The 16,731-nt window shown below is 33.6% G+C and overlaps 1 pseudogene; it reads left to right on the top strand.

Annotated features, from left to right (window-relative positions):
• The first annotated feature begins 14,406 nt into the window (after nucleotides 1-14,406).
• On the top strand, nucleotides 14,407-16,103 carry LOC133178272 (uncharacterized; annotated as a pseudogene).
• Nucleotides 16,104-16,731: the final 628 nt, after the last annotated feature.

Raw genomic sequence — 16,731 nt, 5'->3', positions numbered from 1 at the left:
TAAGGTAGGATAAATTTTATTATATATCAATTTGAAAAAACAACATTCAAAACTGCAAGTGTGCACGTATATTTTTATAACGGCGGCCATTTTGCGTACTGTATTATGGCCAGGTACTGTATATATGCCCCCCCCCCCCCCTTTCAAAGCTCATTGATTGGTGAATAAATAAATTAGTCTTATTATTAGAGCCTCATATATCGATAACATTAAGGCTCCATGAAGTATATACTCGGGCGCTTACAACATCGGAACAATGACCGACGATGCCGAGTGCGTGATCTTAAGAGTATGAGGTTAAATTAATTCAAGACAATGGGAGTTTATGGAACCCAATCTTAACGTGTGCATAATTATATTTATATTGCTCTAAACTCTGTGGTTGAAGGGGGTGTGCTTAAATTTAGATTCTACTAAATACAATAAAACCAATTGTAATGATTAGCTTATTCTTTGCCTTTTCCCACTGATTTTAACAGAATGATCGATTAACTGAACATTTAGTATTTTCTTGTGCATTTTTTAAAAATGTAATTGGAACAACAGTGAAAACATTATACTAATAATTGATGTAGGCATACAAGATGACATACCGTTTGTGCTGTGTGTAGTAGTATTATGCATGTCCTCCTCATTGCTGGTATTGACGTTATTCTCTCTCTCCATTTTGTAATGCCTTGTTTGGCTTTGGCGACTATAGATGTTGTGGACATCTTGGTCAATATTTACAGCAACAATACTCCTACAAGTAAGAGCCTCGGCTAACGTCCATACGCTCCTTACAGCCCTTCGGCGCGAAGTCAAAAACTCTAGCATGTTGAGGTACACTAACGGTACAATTAGTGCAAACAATCAGTAAAACCTCGTCTTTGTACACCCACAGTCTTTTGACAATGTCATTGTGCAATATTCTAAATTTTCTTAAAAAATCACAGCAAACCCTAAACGTGCAACATTTGGAAATGATGTGAGAATGGAATGTACAAATGCCTGCGCATATATTGCGCGCGCATCCTTCCACGTGGGGCGCTGTGATAAATGGATTTATAACGCATTCGCTACACAAGTTTAGCTTTTGAAAAAAGCTTAGAGAGTCAGCCAGTGGATTTTTCTATTTCCGAATCGGGAAACAGAAGTTTGGTTGAAGAAAAAATGTTTTCAGAATTTATTTGTATATATATAAAGCGGAACTGGTCACTTTGAACTTTTTTCTTAATACCCCGGTAGTTTTTCGGCATGGGAGGGGAGGTTTGCATTATTTTGTCAATTAAAAACAAAACGGAAGGTTTAACTACCGAAATTCAAATTCACGTAGCTTAATTCCCTAAAAAGTCAGTAAAGCTGATCTCATTAGCCTGATCTAGGATTTTATGAATACAATAGAGGGGGAGGGGGTCGCCACATAGACGTATCTAGGTATAGTTTTCACAACCCTCTAACTCCCTATCCCATTTACAATGCTTATGCTCTAGAACGTAACAACCTCTAGCTAGTTTTAAATCTTTCTATAAAGTTTTCTTATTATGACCTCTTTCTTTGATCTTAAGACATTCATAAGTTCGAACCTCCTGGATCACCACGCCTGTGGATCTGCCCTTTAATCTTGACATTTACTCAAAGGTTACATTTATTGTTATTTATTAAAAAAAGCTAAAGATGCGCATTCATAAGACATAATGACAGATGATACAGACAAAAAAAAATGGACGCCTGGATTGGTATATATTTTTGGACCTTTTTAGGTTGTAAATGATGTGAATTTAAAATTTCTAAAATACATGTATTAAGAAATTGTAAACCTTCTATGACATTTAAAATTCTATCCTCTGAAATCATCCTTATTAATCTGTGCAATTTTTTTTTCACTTAAAATCACTTTATTGTGAAACGGAGAATGAAAAATAAAAATCTATGATGTCAAAATTATTTATTTTACTTATGTAAAAAGTTTTTACATAAGTAAAATAAATAATTTTGACCTCATAGATTTTTATTTTTCATTCTCCGTTTCACAATAAAGTGATTTTAAGTGAAAAAAAATTGCACAGACTAAAAAGATGACTTTAGTTCAAGCGCCAATTCTCAGGCCTTTCAGACAAGCGGAAAAATAACCTCGAATGTGCTACCTAGGCGTCCATGATAAACCCCTTTTCATGAACTTTGAAATAAATGTAGATTGATCCGTTATCAGTATAGAGTTAAACTTTATTGAATGTAAAAATATAAAATGAAATATACCAAAGACGGGACTTTCAACTTGGTCTATCGAATACTTTAATAAATAGGAAGCGACTCCATTTTGTATATTATTTTTCATCCGCTGATGTTAATACATTCGAGGTGTTTTTGCCGAGAGACCCAAGAAGATACGATTGTTTGTTATTTTCATGATTTTTGATAAAAATTTGTATCACCTGTCCTTAATAGATTTCAAAAACACAATAATTAACAACAAAGAACTCGAGGAATATAATCAAATACAACGTATTATCCAACAAACTTAAAAACTCCAGGAGCGATGAAGTTTTCACGTCAGCAATTCCCGACCAGCTTGCAAGATGCTCTCTGCTAGATATTGTCTCGGTTGAATCACTCTCGGCAACTGCATTTAGGTAATGGAAGAGACATTTTTATCCCCGCGATTCCTTGACAGACATACTTAACGTCCTTATTGAAATTATTAGAAAATGAAAATAAATATTTGCTGAAAAAGGGGCCTTCTTTTAGTCTTAACTTTGTGTTATATTTTATATTTTAGTATGCTGACTTTCAAAATTGAACCTAACTTCATTTGATTTGAAATAAAGTAGAATTGAAACAAAATAAACAACCCAAAACCTAAATTTCCATAAATTAAATGCTCTAATTAAATGATAAACAGGTGAACATATTGGAGATCCCATGCAAAATAAAAAAGCGAAGTCAGCTCTGTCTACCAAGTCTATCCGCTGCATACCTTTACAAATCTTATTGGGCAACTCGGTAATTGACATCGGGATCGAAATGCTTTATTCAAAACGAAAGTAAAACAAGAAAAAAAAAATAAACGGCTTCAAAATCTGGAATAAACCAATATTTATATTGCTGATTTGCTTATATACACGTGTAAAATAATTTGAAGATATACTTTACAAAACAGTTTTAAATGACACACCAAACACTGCATTAAATGAATTTATGCAATTTAATATTTCGCTGCGCAGAACACACGTTTCATGAGAACCAATTTACAAAGCTTGAAACTGCAAGACAGTACTAAGCTTCAATATAGGAAGATTTTTAAAAAAAATAAATCAAAGGCCTTCCTGTTTTAAGTTCAAATAACAGATTACCGGTATGTGGTGTTAAAATGGGGATTTCATAGTTTAACCAATATTGATTTTACTGAAACGAAATTAACAGGAGTGAATTACTCAAAAATCTCTTCCCAGGTGGTCATGCAAGTCGTTTGATCCCCAACTCAAACGATGCGGTAAGAGTGTAGGTGACCTAGACTACCCAGAATTCCAAAGCACGCAAGCGCATTTGAAGTTCTTCGTAAGATAACTAGTCAGCCCGCGGGCTGACTAATAAATCCGATTATATGGTTATAGTATTTCATTATACTCTCATTTCAGGGCAGTTGTATTATACAAATTGAAATCTAGGCATGTTGCTAAGGAAAATTGGTTGCTATGGAGACATGATTAAACCAGTTGATGTGTCGAAATTGTCTGAAAAGTCAATATACATGTATATGGTGTTATTTTTGCATCATATATAGTTTTATTTTTGTATTATATTCTCATTATGGTTGAATTGTACAACCTATATTTTAAGTGTTGCCAGGGAAAACTAGTTGCTATGGTGAAATGGCTAAACTTGAAATGATGTCTTCTTTGAGGAATTAATATCAGTGGAAAATTATTTGGTTGTATATTTACATTATATTTTCATTTCAGTACAATTAATCATACAACTTGAAATTTTATATGCGTTGCTATGGAAAGTTGGTTGCTATGGTGATATAGTCAAGCCTTATATATTCATGAGATCCAAATTATTAATAGATTATTGTTAAACATGATTAATGCATATTTTTTTAAATAGATATTTGCATTTCAGTGCATATATTGCACATGTTCTTGTCTGAATGTGTTAGAAATGGGCCAGAAAGAGTTGCCTAGCAACCATTACTGTGTGTGTTTCCGACTCTTTTGTTTTTTGTTTTGAGTACACCTTCTAATAAATGTTTATAATATATGCAACAGAATTTGCAACATTTCCGATAAATATATTTATATGTATTTGAAATACAACAAAATTGGCAAATTTACAGATAATAGATAAACATTGAAACAGTACCAGTTCCAATATCCTCTACAACCACCATAAAGCTGTATTTTATTATTATTGTATACTTTTATTTTTAGCTTACCTTTGCCTCTCCTAAATAAATTGTTGTTATGTTCTAAAATTTGTTATTTTCATTTTTATAGCATTTTTAAAAAGTAGGGTTTTGTTATTTTACAAATCACTATACACAGGTGGTTGCTATGGAAACATAAAGATATCGTTTTCCATAGCAACCGTTGTTACACACTTTTTTTACTCTGCATGACTTCATATGTCATCATTATGAAGATTTGTGGAAAGTTTCATTAAAATCCAAGATTATCAATGTGCCACCTTTTGCATGATTCTTACCGGGACCACTACTTAATATGCATTAGAAATTGGCTGTTATATTTTGAGCTAGATTTTGATTTCAATTTTTTATCTATGTATACATGTGCAGTAAATTTGTGAAGACAGTTTGATAAGGTTTTGTGAAAAAGCAAATTTGTGATGTCACATGACTGTGTTGATCACGTGACGGACACTTATAAATTTTCCTAATTGTTGCACAAAAATCCCATCGGCACAAGTGAAAAACAAAATTATTGAGAACAGTTCGTTACATAAGTCAATTAAACGTATTGTTGGGTACATGTAAAGTGCTGGGGGCAAGTCTGATTTTTACCTCATAAGAAAATATTTCACGAGAAATTCAATTTACCCACATACAAGGGGACATTTTCCACTCTTCATCGCAATTCATCCAAAATAGGATAAATTACAAAAAAAAAAAAAAAAAAAAAAAAAAAAAACCCAGCAAAATTCAGTTAGAAGACACACTTCTCTAGTAGATTCACATAAAACATCTTCAGTTTATCTTTATAAATAACTTGTGCCAGTCTAATATTTGCATGATTAATAAATTCTAACTCTGTCTAAGGACGTGTAAGGGGGAGCGTGTCTTATTCATTTTTTGAAATTGTTTGAATACGTACATTATCAGAAAGAGAAAGGAATAACTATATTGTATTGCAAATAATCACCGTCATAACAGCACAAAGAAACTTTAACCAATAACCAGACACCTGATTTAAACATCAACGTCGAAATAAAATACAAATGCTATGGGAAGGAATGTGAAAGTTATGACACTTTCCCCGACATGACTGCTCAAGTTTGCAGTGACTTGACGTCATATTCTATTATGACGTCATATCTTGATAGTTCAGAGAAGTGACAACGGCTGGTACACTGTGATATTTATCGGATAGCCTTATCCTAGCCGCGGAGAGGCCCAATATCTAACTTTACGGTCAAACATAGATTTTTTTGGACCGCTCAGTAAAACATTGGAAATGTAAGACTTTTCAAAGTATAGATTTATATAGAAACAATTTTTAAATGTATAACAACATGAACAATATACAAAAAGATTCACAACATATTGGCCAGAAAACAATTCATTTGGTTAACTAACTAACGAAGCTAAATATTTATTCGGCTTTTTTAATTAAGGAATGTGACCACTCTAACTTAACCGACTTTAATGCTGTCTGCACAACCTTTTGATTTTTATAAATAAATATACATTTATATAATTTCTTTTATTTCATTAATTGTTATCAGTTGTTTTAAAACATTAATTAAATTCTTTAACAATTTCTCCCTCATATTTTTCTTCATTTTCTTGCTATGAAAATCTGTGTTTAAGAATGAATAAAGATAGATACTCTCTGAATCAAGCTTCCCAGATTTAGCTAATGCCCAGTGTTTGTATTGTCACTCTCTGTTTTCCGTTTTTGTCCGCTGACAGTTTTCTGGGTTTTTCCTGATATCCTTCGCTTCAGTTTCTCTTCTAATTATTGCATCCATTGATTAATTCTTTTTTAATTCTGGAGCTGATGGATCAATGTTATACAGGGAATCAAAAATGGCGATAAACCTGTCATTCTTCACATTTATCTGAAAATATGAATAAAATAAAATCTACTTGAAATTGTTTAATAACCTCTGAAAAATATCTAAAATTGATTCAGTAAGTACATGTTTTAGTTAATAATTGAAATATTTCTGAAATTAATTTCCCTGAATTTTATTTAAACAAAAGTATAAAAATGAAGAATATCCAGAACTATAAACAAAACGCATTTAGAAAACTGAATTAGAAAACAAAAACTATAATCATAAATTAAAATACCTGAAAATCCCCCTGTTTATTTATATCTTCTTTTTGTTTAATTCCTTTATGATCGACTATGTGCCGATTGAAATACTTTCCTTTGTCTTTATCTTCATCCATCATCAAAAGTTCCAGCTCACCCTTAAGTAAAATTACAGTACACATAGTAAAAATTTAAGCTCTCTTTAAATGTAAACTTTTGCAGGAAATGTAAGGCTGGAAAATGTAGAAATAAATGCGGAAAATATACTTACAATGATTATAACTAATGGGAGAACTTGTTTTGAAAAGAGAACAAATGTTATTAAATATTTTGTGAAACCTGGAAATGTATTCACTACGAAGGCTGTTTGGAAATTATTGAATCATTCTGTTTAGTAAGGTATTCCGTCTTCATAGAAGACCTTATAGTGAGTCTGTCATTTTTATTTTTTAGGCACAAATTTCATGCACGCGATTTCTCAAAAACTATTTTTAAAATGGTTTACAAAGAAATTTTTAGATATAGTGTACAATGAAATTAACTTGATAAGAAAAAAAAAAGGAAAATTCACTTGCAGTTGTTCCAAGTTATGATCAATTTCTGAAATTTGCCTACCCTTAGAACAGCTGAAGGTATGAACGTGAAATGTAACAGAACTAAAAGAGCATACATTGTAGATTAGCTAGATTAATTTTGTGTATTAGTATTCTGTATGCGATCGGAAGTGAAAGTAAAAAAAAATGATTAGGATAAGTAGAGGTTTCCCAACCCATTCTAAATAAATTACAAGTTTGTTGATACAAGTAAAAAAGAATTTGATTTAACACTTCATAAAAAATGAATTTAGGTGTCTTCGGAGATTCAGGTTGAACATAGACTGTTGACAAATAAGTTGATGAATCAAGGGTATTTACTTAAATTTCCTTTAACGTCAACATTTTGCAAATTCTATGGACCATGCAATAATTTTGTTTGCAAATATAATCTGTCGTCAGGTCGAATGCTGACTGATCTCTTTCATATAATTTTTAGGCAATTGTTGTAACAGTAAATTGAATTGGATTTCTCCGTTTATCCGATCATGACAAAGCACACACGGCGAGCGTGATGTTTATTCTTAAGGTCCATTTTTGTTCTGCTCACAATTTGTACTGTTTCGATTGACTTTTGAGCATCATTAGTTTCAGTTTCAAAGAAAGTGACTCCCATCAGCCACGTACATCAAATCACTTGACGCGACACTAATCTAGTGTTTCGGCGGTGTGATACATATTTATGATTTTGATAGTTTATTAACTAGCTGCAAATCCGACATCATCAGGAGTCTATTTGCACATCTGTTTTACAGATTATTAAATTAGTTAAGAGGAGAGCATATCACTCAGATTCTTATTGTGTTTAATGACACAATGGGTTATTCAGGGAGGATTGTATTGCGATCCTTTTATTTCTTAGAATGTGCCGGTATTTCAATAATTTTTTATACCTCATCGCACGTTTAATAATCTTGTTTCAAATTTCATTGATGATTTTATGTAAGCGAATATCGCATACAGAACGAGGTCCTGACTTTGAACCCATCGCATATTCAATTTGTTCTGCTCACAATTTGTACTGTTTCGATTGACTTTTGAGCATCATTATTATGTTTAAACATCGTCACATTTCATTCGTTCATTTCTAATCTGTTAAACACTACATATTATTCCGTTCATTTTCATTTATACACACGTATGTCGGATTTATCGGGGAATGCTTTTTGGGCTACGTCATACGTGTTGTTCAGTTCTTTTCAATGGTTCTTGTATTTACGTTATTAGCAAAGATACCCCCTTGCTGGCTCGTAGTTTGGCTGACTTTTTTCAGAGCATTGTATTAAGTCTTTGTTTTTATACTAAATTTGACTACGAAATGTTTTGTTTACTTGATCAATACATAGAACTCACAGCGGTTGTGAGCGACCAACAGGGGATGCTTACTCCTCCTAGGCACCTGATCCAACCTCTAAAAATTCTGAGAGTCCTTGCTTGTGCCCTGTTTACAGAATTATATTGTTTAATTGTATAGGTTTTAAGAGATAGATCGGTATTCGTTATCTTCACCTTTTTCATTACTATGGAGGAACTAGAGTCAGGGCTGCTGGGTAGGTACAATATGACTTTCGCAGCTAGACTGTAATTTGACAATGGAATTGCAACAACAAACAAGTTAACGAAATATTTGTGAATTGAGAGAATTTGTGTCCGAAGTGTTCCAAGTATATAAACAATATAGGGGAAATAGACATAATAGCTTAATCCCATTGATAATGCTGTATAAAGCTGAAACTCTTCCTTCACAAGTGGGGCACACTATATTTGTATTCAAACTTTGGGTCTTTCCTGTAGTATTTTCAAATACCAATAGAGTGTCGACCTCTTAAACTTAAAAAAGAGAAATGATATCAGATATCATAAGTAAAACTAAGAAATATTGTAATTTTGCATTATCATGTCTGTAAAAATTTCTGATCGAAAACTACGAAATATTGTCAATTATGAGCATACTACGAGGGGTGATCAAAAAGTTCGCGAACTAATTGAATAACTTCCTTAAAAGACATAAAATGAGGTTTCAGTGTTTATTATTTTTAAAGTAGTCCTCTCCAATTTAAATGCACATCTTCCATTGTTCTGCCCATGCGCGAATCACGTGATCCAGGCAGTCACGTGACATGCTCCGTAGCAGTCTGTTCAAAGAAGCTAAGAGATTTTTCCGAGTCTTATATTTCTTACCACTCAAGTAATTTTTTATAACAAGAACAGTCCATCTGTCAGAAATAGCCAAATCTCGGCAATAGGATGGGTGGATAAGGATATCCCTTCCCACAATTAGTATGGTGACCCATCACAACCCGAGTTCTCTGTCTCGGGAGCGTCGTTTATCCAATGTGGATAAAGTATGGGCGCATTCTTTTTATCATATCTCATATGTTTAAAGTCTAAAGTAAACGATATTCTAGGGATTTACTGATTATAGTATTGTTAAGATATTCAACCATTTTTCTAATTGTAACTTGACGATGTTTCACAACAAATTGCTCAGCTAAGGACACATCTTTTCCCCGGCTTGCTCTCGCTGGGCAACAGAACAAACATCATTTTTAACCATCTCCCTGCCTTCACTAAAACAACCCATCCAATTAATGATTGAACGTCTGGTAAGTCTTTTGTCTTCATAAACCTTGTACAACTTATCATCTTCTACTGCAAAAGAATTTCCAAGATATACGTTAAACTTTACAGCCGTTCGTTGCTCGAGTACGACTGAGTCAACCATTTTTTGTCACAAGTGACCTATATATTGACGTCATTTTCACATTGTGACGTCACAAACACGGAGAAAAAACATTATTTAACATCTGTTATTTATAGAACATGTGCATGACTATATGTGTGCCAAATTTCATTCTGATCTGAATTGTGGTTTTGTAAATATAGAGATAGTTCGCGAACTTTTTGATCACCCCTCGTATATGAAAAAAATGTACTTTTCTGCAAAATTTTTAGCCTTGTCAAAACTTAGAATTAACAAGGGTACCGCAAAGTGAAGCATCCCCTCACAAATAGCATATCTATAAATCAATACAGCATTCTACATCGATTCTAATTCAAATTACGTCACTTCAATTCTGTTTCGCACAAGGACAAACTAACACACACACTAACACATCCACTAACACACACTCACACACAGACACAAACACAAGGGCGTTACTTTATCCCCTTCATTTCCGTTGAGAGAGGATAATAAAGATCAGCAATCAATATATCTATTGTTATATATTTTTGATTTTTTATACCCTAGCTTGGATAGTGGAGTCATATTATTACAGAAGTATCCTCAGGTAGTGTAGATTCAAGTTTGTTCCAACCATGACCCCTGGGGGTAGGGCGAGGCCACAACAGGGGGGTCAAAGTTTACCATAGGAATATATAAGAAATAACTTTAAAAATCTTTTTCTCAAGAACAGCTAGCCATTATTAGACATATTAATATAGAAGTATCCTCAGATAGCGTAGAATCAGGTTTGCTCGGATCATGACACCTGAGGGTAGGGCAGGGCAACAACGGGGGAGGGGGTCAAAGTTTACAATAGGAATATATAGGAAATATCTTTAAAAATCTTATTCTAAAGAACAGCTAGGTCAGTATTAGACATATTAAATCAGAAGTATCCTCAGGTAGTGTAGATTCAAGTTTGTTCAAATCATAACTCCTGGGGGTAGGGCAGGGCCACAACAGTGGACAAGGTTTACATATAAATATATAGGTGTCATGGTTAAGGGGCATTGGAATAAAACGCATTGAAGACTTCTAATAGTGGAATGACCTGACAACTCTTGGAATGGACTAGTCTAAGGGTATATAATGCAAAGGTTTGGGAAAGCCAAGCATTCAAAAGGTAGCAGAAGAAGTTGGATGATGAATCAGCAATACAGAAGTAAAGTTAAGGGTGGGATGTGTCCTAATTTATTACCTTGAATTTTGGTATGAGTTATCTTCCTCTGTTTTTAATTAATAAGAAAAAAATCAATTTTAAAAATCTTCCTGGTAAAAACAATCATTTTCAATTGTCATTCTATTTCTAATGTGTATTATTTAGTGCATTTTTTCACTACAGTATTTATTGATATTCTTATTATTTGAATTTTTATTTTTTTAAAAAAATGCTCCATAGACCTCAATATAATCTTTGGTAAGTACTTAAGTTCTGGGCGTAATAAATCTGAAGAAGATTGAGAAAACTCGTTCTTAACTATCACTGGGAATCTAGTGGAGAAACACGGTGCAAGAAGTACCTTACCCAGTCCCCATCTCTAGATAAGAGAAAATTTTAGTACAATTTAATATACCCTCAGACATATTGTAGGTGTCTTAATAATCATTCCAATCATTAACTCAGACAGAAGAAAAGGAAAACCTATATATCCCTTGTAAGAACCTGATCATACACGTTACGTTGAAAATATATTTGAAATCTTCTTCTCAAGAACAACTAAGACATTATTAGTCATATTTATATAGAAGCAACCTTAGGTATTGTAGAATCAAGTTTGTTCAAATCATGAACCCCCAAGGGTTGGGGCACAACAGAGGGTTAAAGTTTTGCATAAAAGAATATATGGGAATCATCTTGAAAAAAAGTCTGCTGCTCAAGAACAGCAAAGTCATGATTATAGTCATATTATTATAGGAGCATCCTCAGGTAGATAGATTCAAATTTGTTCAAATTTACGGTGGGTAGGGTGGGGCCACAATGAGCAATCAGAGTTTAACATAGGAATACATAGGAAAAAAATCTTTAAAATTCTTCTGTTTAAGAACAGCAAAGCCATGATTAGTGATAATGATAGTGAAGCATATTGAGGTAGTGTAAATTTAAGTTTGTCCCCCCTTAAAACTTTTCAACATACTGAACTGATTCCTGCTTCTTCCTAGCCAGTGTGCACAGGTGAGCGATGTGGCCCATGAGCCTCTTGTTTACATAGTACCATAGCATGTACACTCCGGTATATTGTTCTGAGTGGACATATATTTGGGGTTTCTGTAGCAAAATTATCACTTTACTATCATACTCATATGTGAGCAAGGGGGGAGGGTCATTTTTGAGCTCAGCGCTCAGGGCACATCTAGTTTCAACTAAGATAGATTTTTATTAAACATATTCTATTGACAAAGTCAGACTTACACTAGGGAGGAAAACTACGATCGAGGGTTGATATAAAATTGATCACAACTGTTAAAAATCCAGTTAACGCTTTATAAACCGCGAAGCGGTTTATAAAAAAAGTGTAATCTGTCCCAAGTTATGTTATATCGTACAACATAGGTTATAATAAGCTTCATTCCTTATAATTTAATTTCAAGGTACAAAATAAGACAGTTTTTCCTCCAAAAATGGTTCAAATTGAGCCTATTTTAAAAGTAACGTCAAGCCGAGTAATACGCGTTTTTGACGTAACTCATTGTGACGAAGGTAACTTATGTTTAACGATATAAACGAAATCTTTTATCCGATCAAATGACGTGTCACAACTAAAATTGAATTATATAAGAATAAGCACAGCGTTGGATTTTGTCTTTCTCAGCACGACAAGGATTTAATATCCCGTTTGAATCTGATGATACATACCATTTACTCAAAAATAAATAAATTTAGAAAATATATATGGACAATATTCAACTAATTATAATACTGCAAATCAAAACAAAGACGATTTATAGCAAAATGGCATTAAAGATTTGGAAAAAGCGCATTAGAGCACATGAAAGGCATAAAGATGTGCGGTTGAACTGAAAATGAGTGCCAAAAAGTAACGTCATTACGCTATCGGTACCATTCTTGCGGTGCCGGACGATAGACGAACCCAAGGTTGTGTTTATCTTATTATTATAAAGAAGTATCTTACGTAATGATATGAAATTGTTAGGCAAAAATAACAATAGAAAGGGATATTAACATTCCAAATATTGTTGAAAACGTCGGATTATTAAAGATTTAGCGTTGTGACGTTACGTTTGGAACAACCTCCCTATTTTATTTCATTCTATCAATTATTTGCAAACGAAGAATGTCAAGGTTGTATATTGCTAATGATTTTTTTCTTCATTTTTTTAGGTTGACCAAATCAAATAGCGATTGGAGCATCATTCTATAGATACTCTTCAATAGAGTGTGAAGTTGCTGAACTGTAAACAGGTTAACAGTGTGTGACAGTAGAGCACAAAGTCTGGAGATATCTAAATGTCCTTAGCTTCTATATGAAGATAAATAAATACTATACCATATAGATAAGCAAGATATACCTGTGTGTCACCTGATTACAGAACATACGGCCGCCATTACTGAAACAAGGTAAATGTTAAAACTTATATTTGAAAACTGATATAATGTAAAATTTTTCTTCGTATTCTTTTTATACATTTTCACAATCAGTATCTATTATTTGTAAGTTAAACAGCCGGAATACTCCATATTGCTGTATCTGTATTATTCATCTTTCGGTTTGCAAAGTCAAACAGGGTCTTTTAAGGCTCCTGTTGTGTTAAATATCGTCGATCTCCTTAATGTCAGCGACGACTGGGGGGGACCTCCCAAAATATCTGACAAGGGAAAAACAGTCTCAAAAGTCAAAAATTCAATCAATATCTAGTGGGGTGTGTAGGGGGAATTGGACATTACTCTTACTTTTTGATAAATTCATATAAAATTTGCCAATACTCGACCTTACAGCAACAACAATTGGGGCACAAGCTGTATCAAACTATAGCAATACTGAATAGACCATACTCATAAAAAAGTAATGGGTAGCGGAACCTGCTGGCCTCGTGCATTCTGCGCGTCTGCATATATTGTCGTGGACACCTCTTACTGTTATCTGTAACAATTATTATTACACTGCCCCCCCCCCCTCCTTCCCGTTTCATTGTAGAGTAACTGAAGGTTTTTTTTTAAATAACAGACTTGACACGCACACAGGTGTTTGGAGACGTACCCCCTTCTCTTCAGTACCCCATGAGTTCTTCAACTTTTTAAATAAAATATTTTCTATGACACATTTACAAAACATTATAATTAAAAATCTATAATATACCATCTAAATCTAACCTTTTATATAAAAAAAAAATCACATTTACTTATGTTAGTGTCTTCGGACAGATTTCTTATCTGGTATGCAACATAGAAGTTTATATTGCAAAACAACAAGATTTTTGTTCTGAAAAATCCAACATTTAATCTACCGTTATTTAGCTGAATGTATTTTCTTTGCTTCAGGGTAATATTTCCTGATAATGGACCTCGTACCAGTGCCCAGGACGTGATGCGATGTGACTTGTGTGAGACAGCTTTGTCAACCTGTGAACAGCTTGTGTAGGTAAACACATGATATCTGATGAATCCAAGGACCATAAAGTTGTCAAATTTCAGTCCAGGAAATCAACTGTCCTCTACCCTAGATGTACAACTCACACAGATAACACCTGTGATTGTAAGGAATGCAATATGCCGTTTTGCTCCGCTTGTATTGCCTCCAGAAAACACAAAGAACACGACGTCCACTTACTTAAAGACATTCTTGACAGGAAGAAGGCAGACATCCAGACAGAAATTAATGCATTAGAGGAATCCATCTGTCCAACCTACCAGGACATTGCCTCTGATGTACAAAACTCACTGAGTCAACTAGATGTGACATATGAAGAAATCTCAAAAGCCATAACAAAACATGGAGAGGACTGGCACACAGAAATTGATAAACTTGTCAAGAAACTTAAAACTGAAGTTAATGAGATGAAGAACAAAGATAGTGAAACTCTAAAACATGGAGAGGACTGGCACACAGAAATTGATAAACTTGTCAAGAAACTTAAAACTGAAGTTAATGAGATGAAGAACAAAGATAGTGAAACTCTAAAAGCGCTTTTATCAAATGTACAAGCATGCACCTCTAAGATAAATGATGATATTAATTCTCTGCACAAATTCATAGATTCTACAGATATTTTGAAAGTGTTAAATTTCAAATTAGACTATAAGAAACACGGGATACTTCCCTCTAAATTAAACATAAGAATGGCACAATTTTCACCACCGTCTGTGCAGGGACAGATCTTTGAAGTATTTGGAAAAATAATTCCAACAACAATAACCACCGATAATCATGGTTACAATTTAAAAACAGCACAGATATTGTTAGGAACTACATGTACATTGTCTCCTTTACGAGAGGACACTGGATTCTCTCCTCCAATCAAAGAGCTGCTTGATGAACCAGAGACTGTCAACACCATAGACACTGGGTATGAATTGCTTTACAGAGTGGCCTGTCTGAGTGATGAAGAAATCTGGACAAGAGGAAATGACAGAATCATGAAACTCTACAGCATCAATCAGGGATCACTAATCAAGTCAATCACAACCAAGTCAGGGAACATACCATCTGACATAGCAGTTACAAAAAGTGGAGATCTAATTTACACTGATTACGGTGATAGTACTGTGAACATTGTGGAGAATGGGAAAATAGAGGAGGTGATCAGACTACAGAACTGGATACCTCGCTGTCTGTAGTACCTCCTCTGGTGACCTCCTGGTTATCATGGACAGTGATGATTACACACAAACAAAAGTTGTCCGTTACTCTGGTTCCATTGAAAAACAAACCATTCAGTTTGATGAAGAAGGCAACTCTCTATATTCACAAAGTCTTTTGTTCACGCACATAACAGAGAACAGGAACCTGGATATCTGTGTAGCTGACAATGGAGCTAGAGCAGTAGTGGTAAATCAGGCCGGCAAACTGAGATTCAGGTACAATGGAGAAACTCCTGCTCTAGAGAACAAAACAATCAATCCACGAGGAATCACCACAGACAGTCAGAGTCACATCCTTACAGCTGATTATAATAATGACTGTGTCCACATCATAGACCAAGATGGACAGTTCCTCCGTTACATAGACTGTGGACTGAGGAAACCCTTGGGACTGTGTACAGATACAAATGACAATCTGTTTGTTGCTCAATGTGTAAATAGACAAGTGAAGAAAATTAAATATCAAAAGTGAACTCACTTGAAACAAACTATACAAATATTATTGATATATTGAGTGAACAAATGGAGATATTTCTGTTTGCTTACACTTTAAATTTGTCAACTAATACCATTTCATAATTCACAAATAATGTGAACAAGAGTAAATAAAAAAAGATACCCCAAGATTTCTTTTCAGAATTTTTTTTTTTCACTTTGTGAGAAGAACACAAAATATTTTTGCAAATCAATACTTAACAAAACAGATTTTATTTACTGATTATATTCCAGATTTTTTCAAAGTGTACAATTGGTCATTTTCGGACAAGAATAATTAAATGAAAGTTGACAAACACAGGTCATATATATAATATAACCCCCACAACACAAATGTAATTAAAAAGTGAGGTTAAGTACATGCAGTCTCTACTTACCATCAAGCTTGAAATACAAAAAGATTGGCAATTAACATTTTAGCCAGAAAACATTCCACTTGGTTTAAATATTAGTAAATATTTATTTAAATATTAGTTGCTTTAGTCGAGGATTGTGACCACTCTAACATATTCAACTTTAATGTTTAACTTTTTATGCACAATCTTTCAATCTTTATAAATATATAAACATTAAGACAACAAATTTTTTTTTAAATTTTATTAATTGTTATCAGTTGTT

The sequence above is a fragment of the Saccostrea echinata genome, unplaced genomic scaffold (genome assembly GCF_033153115.1).
Source record: "Saccostrea echinata isolate AGI-Se365-2 ecotype Australia unplaced genomic scaffold, CSIRO_AGI_Sech_v1 ptg000002l, whole genome shotgun sequence".
NCBI classification, from domain to species: Eukaryota; Metazoa; Mollusca; class Bivalvia; order Ostreida; family Ostreidae; genus Saccostrea; species Saccostrea echinata.
Note: the sequence above shows the minus strand (reverse complement) of the source record. Positions and strands in the feature narration are given on the sequence as shown.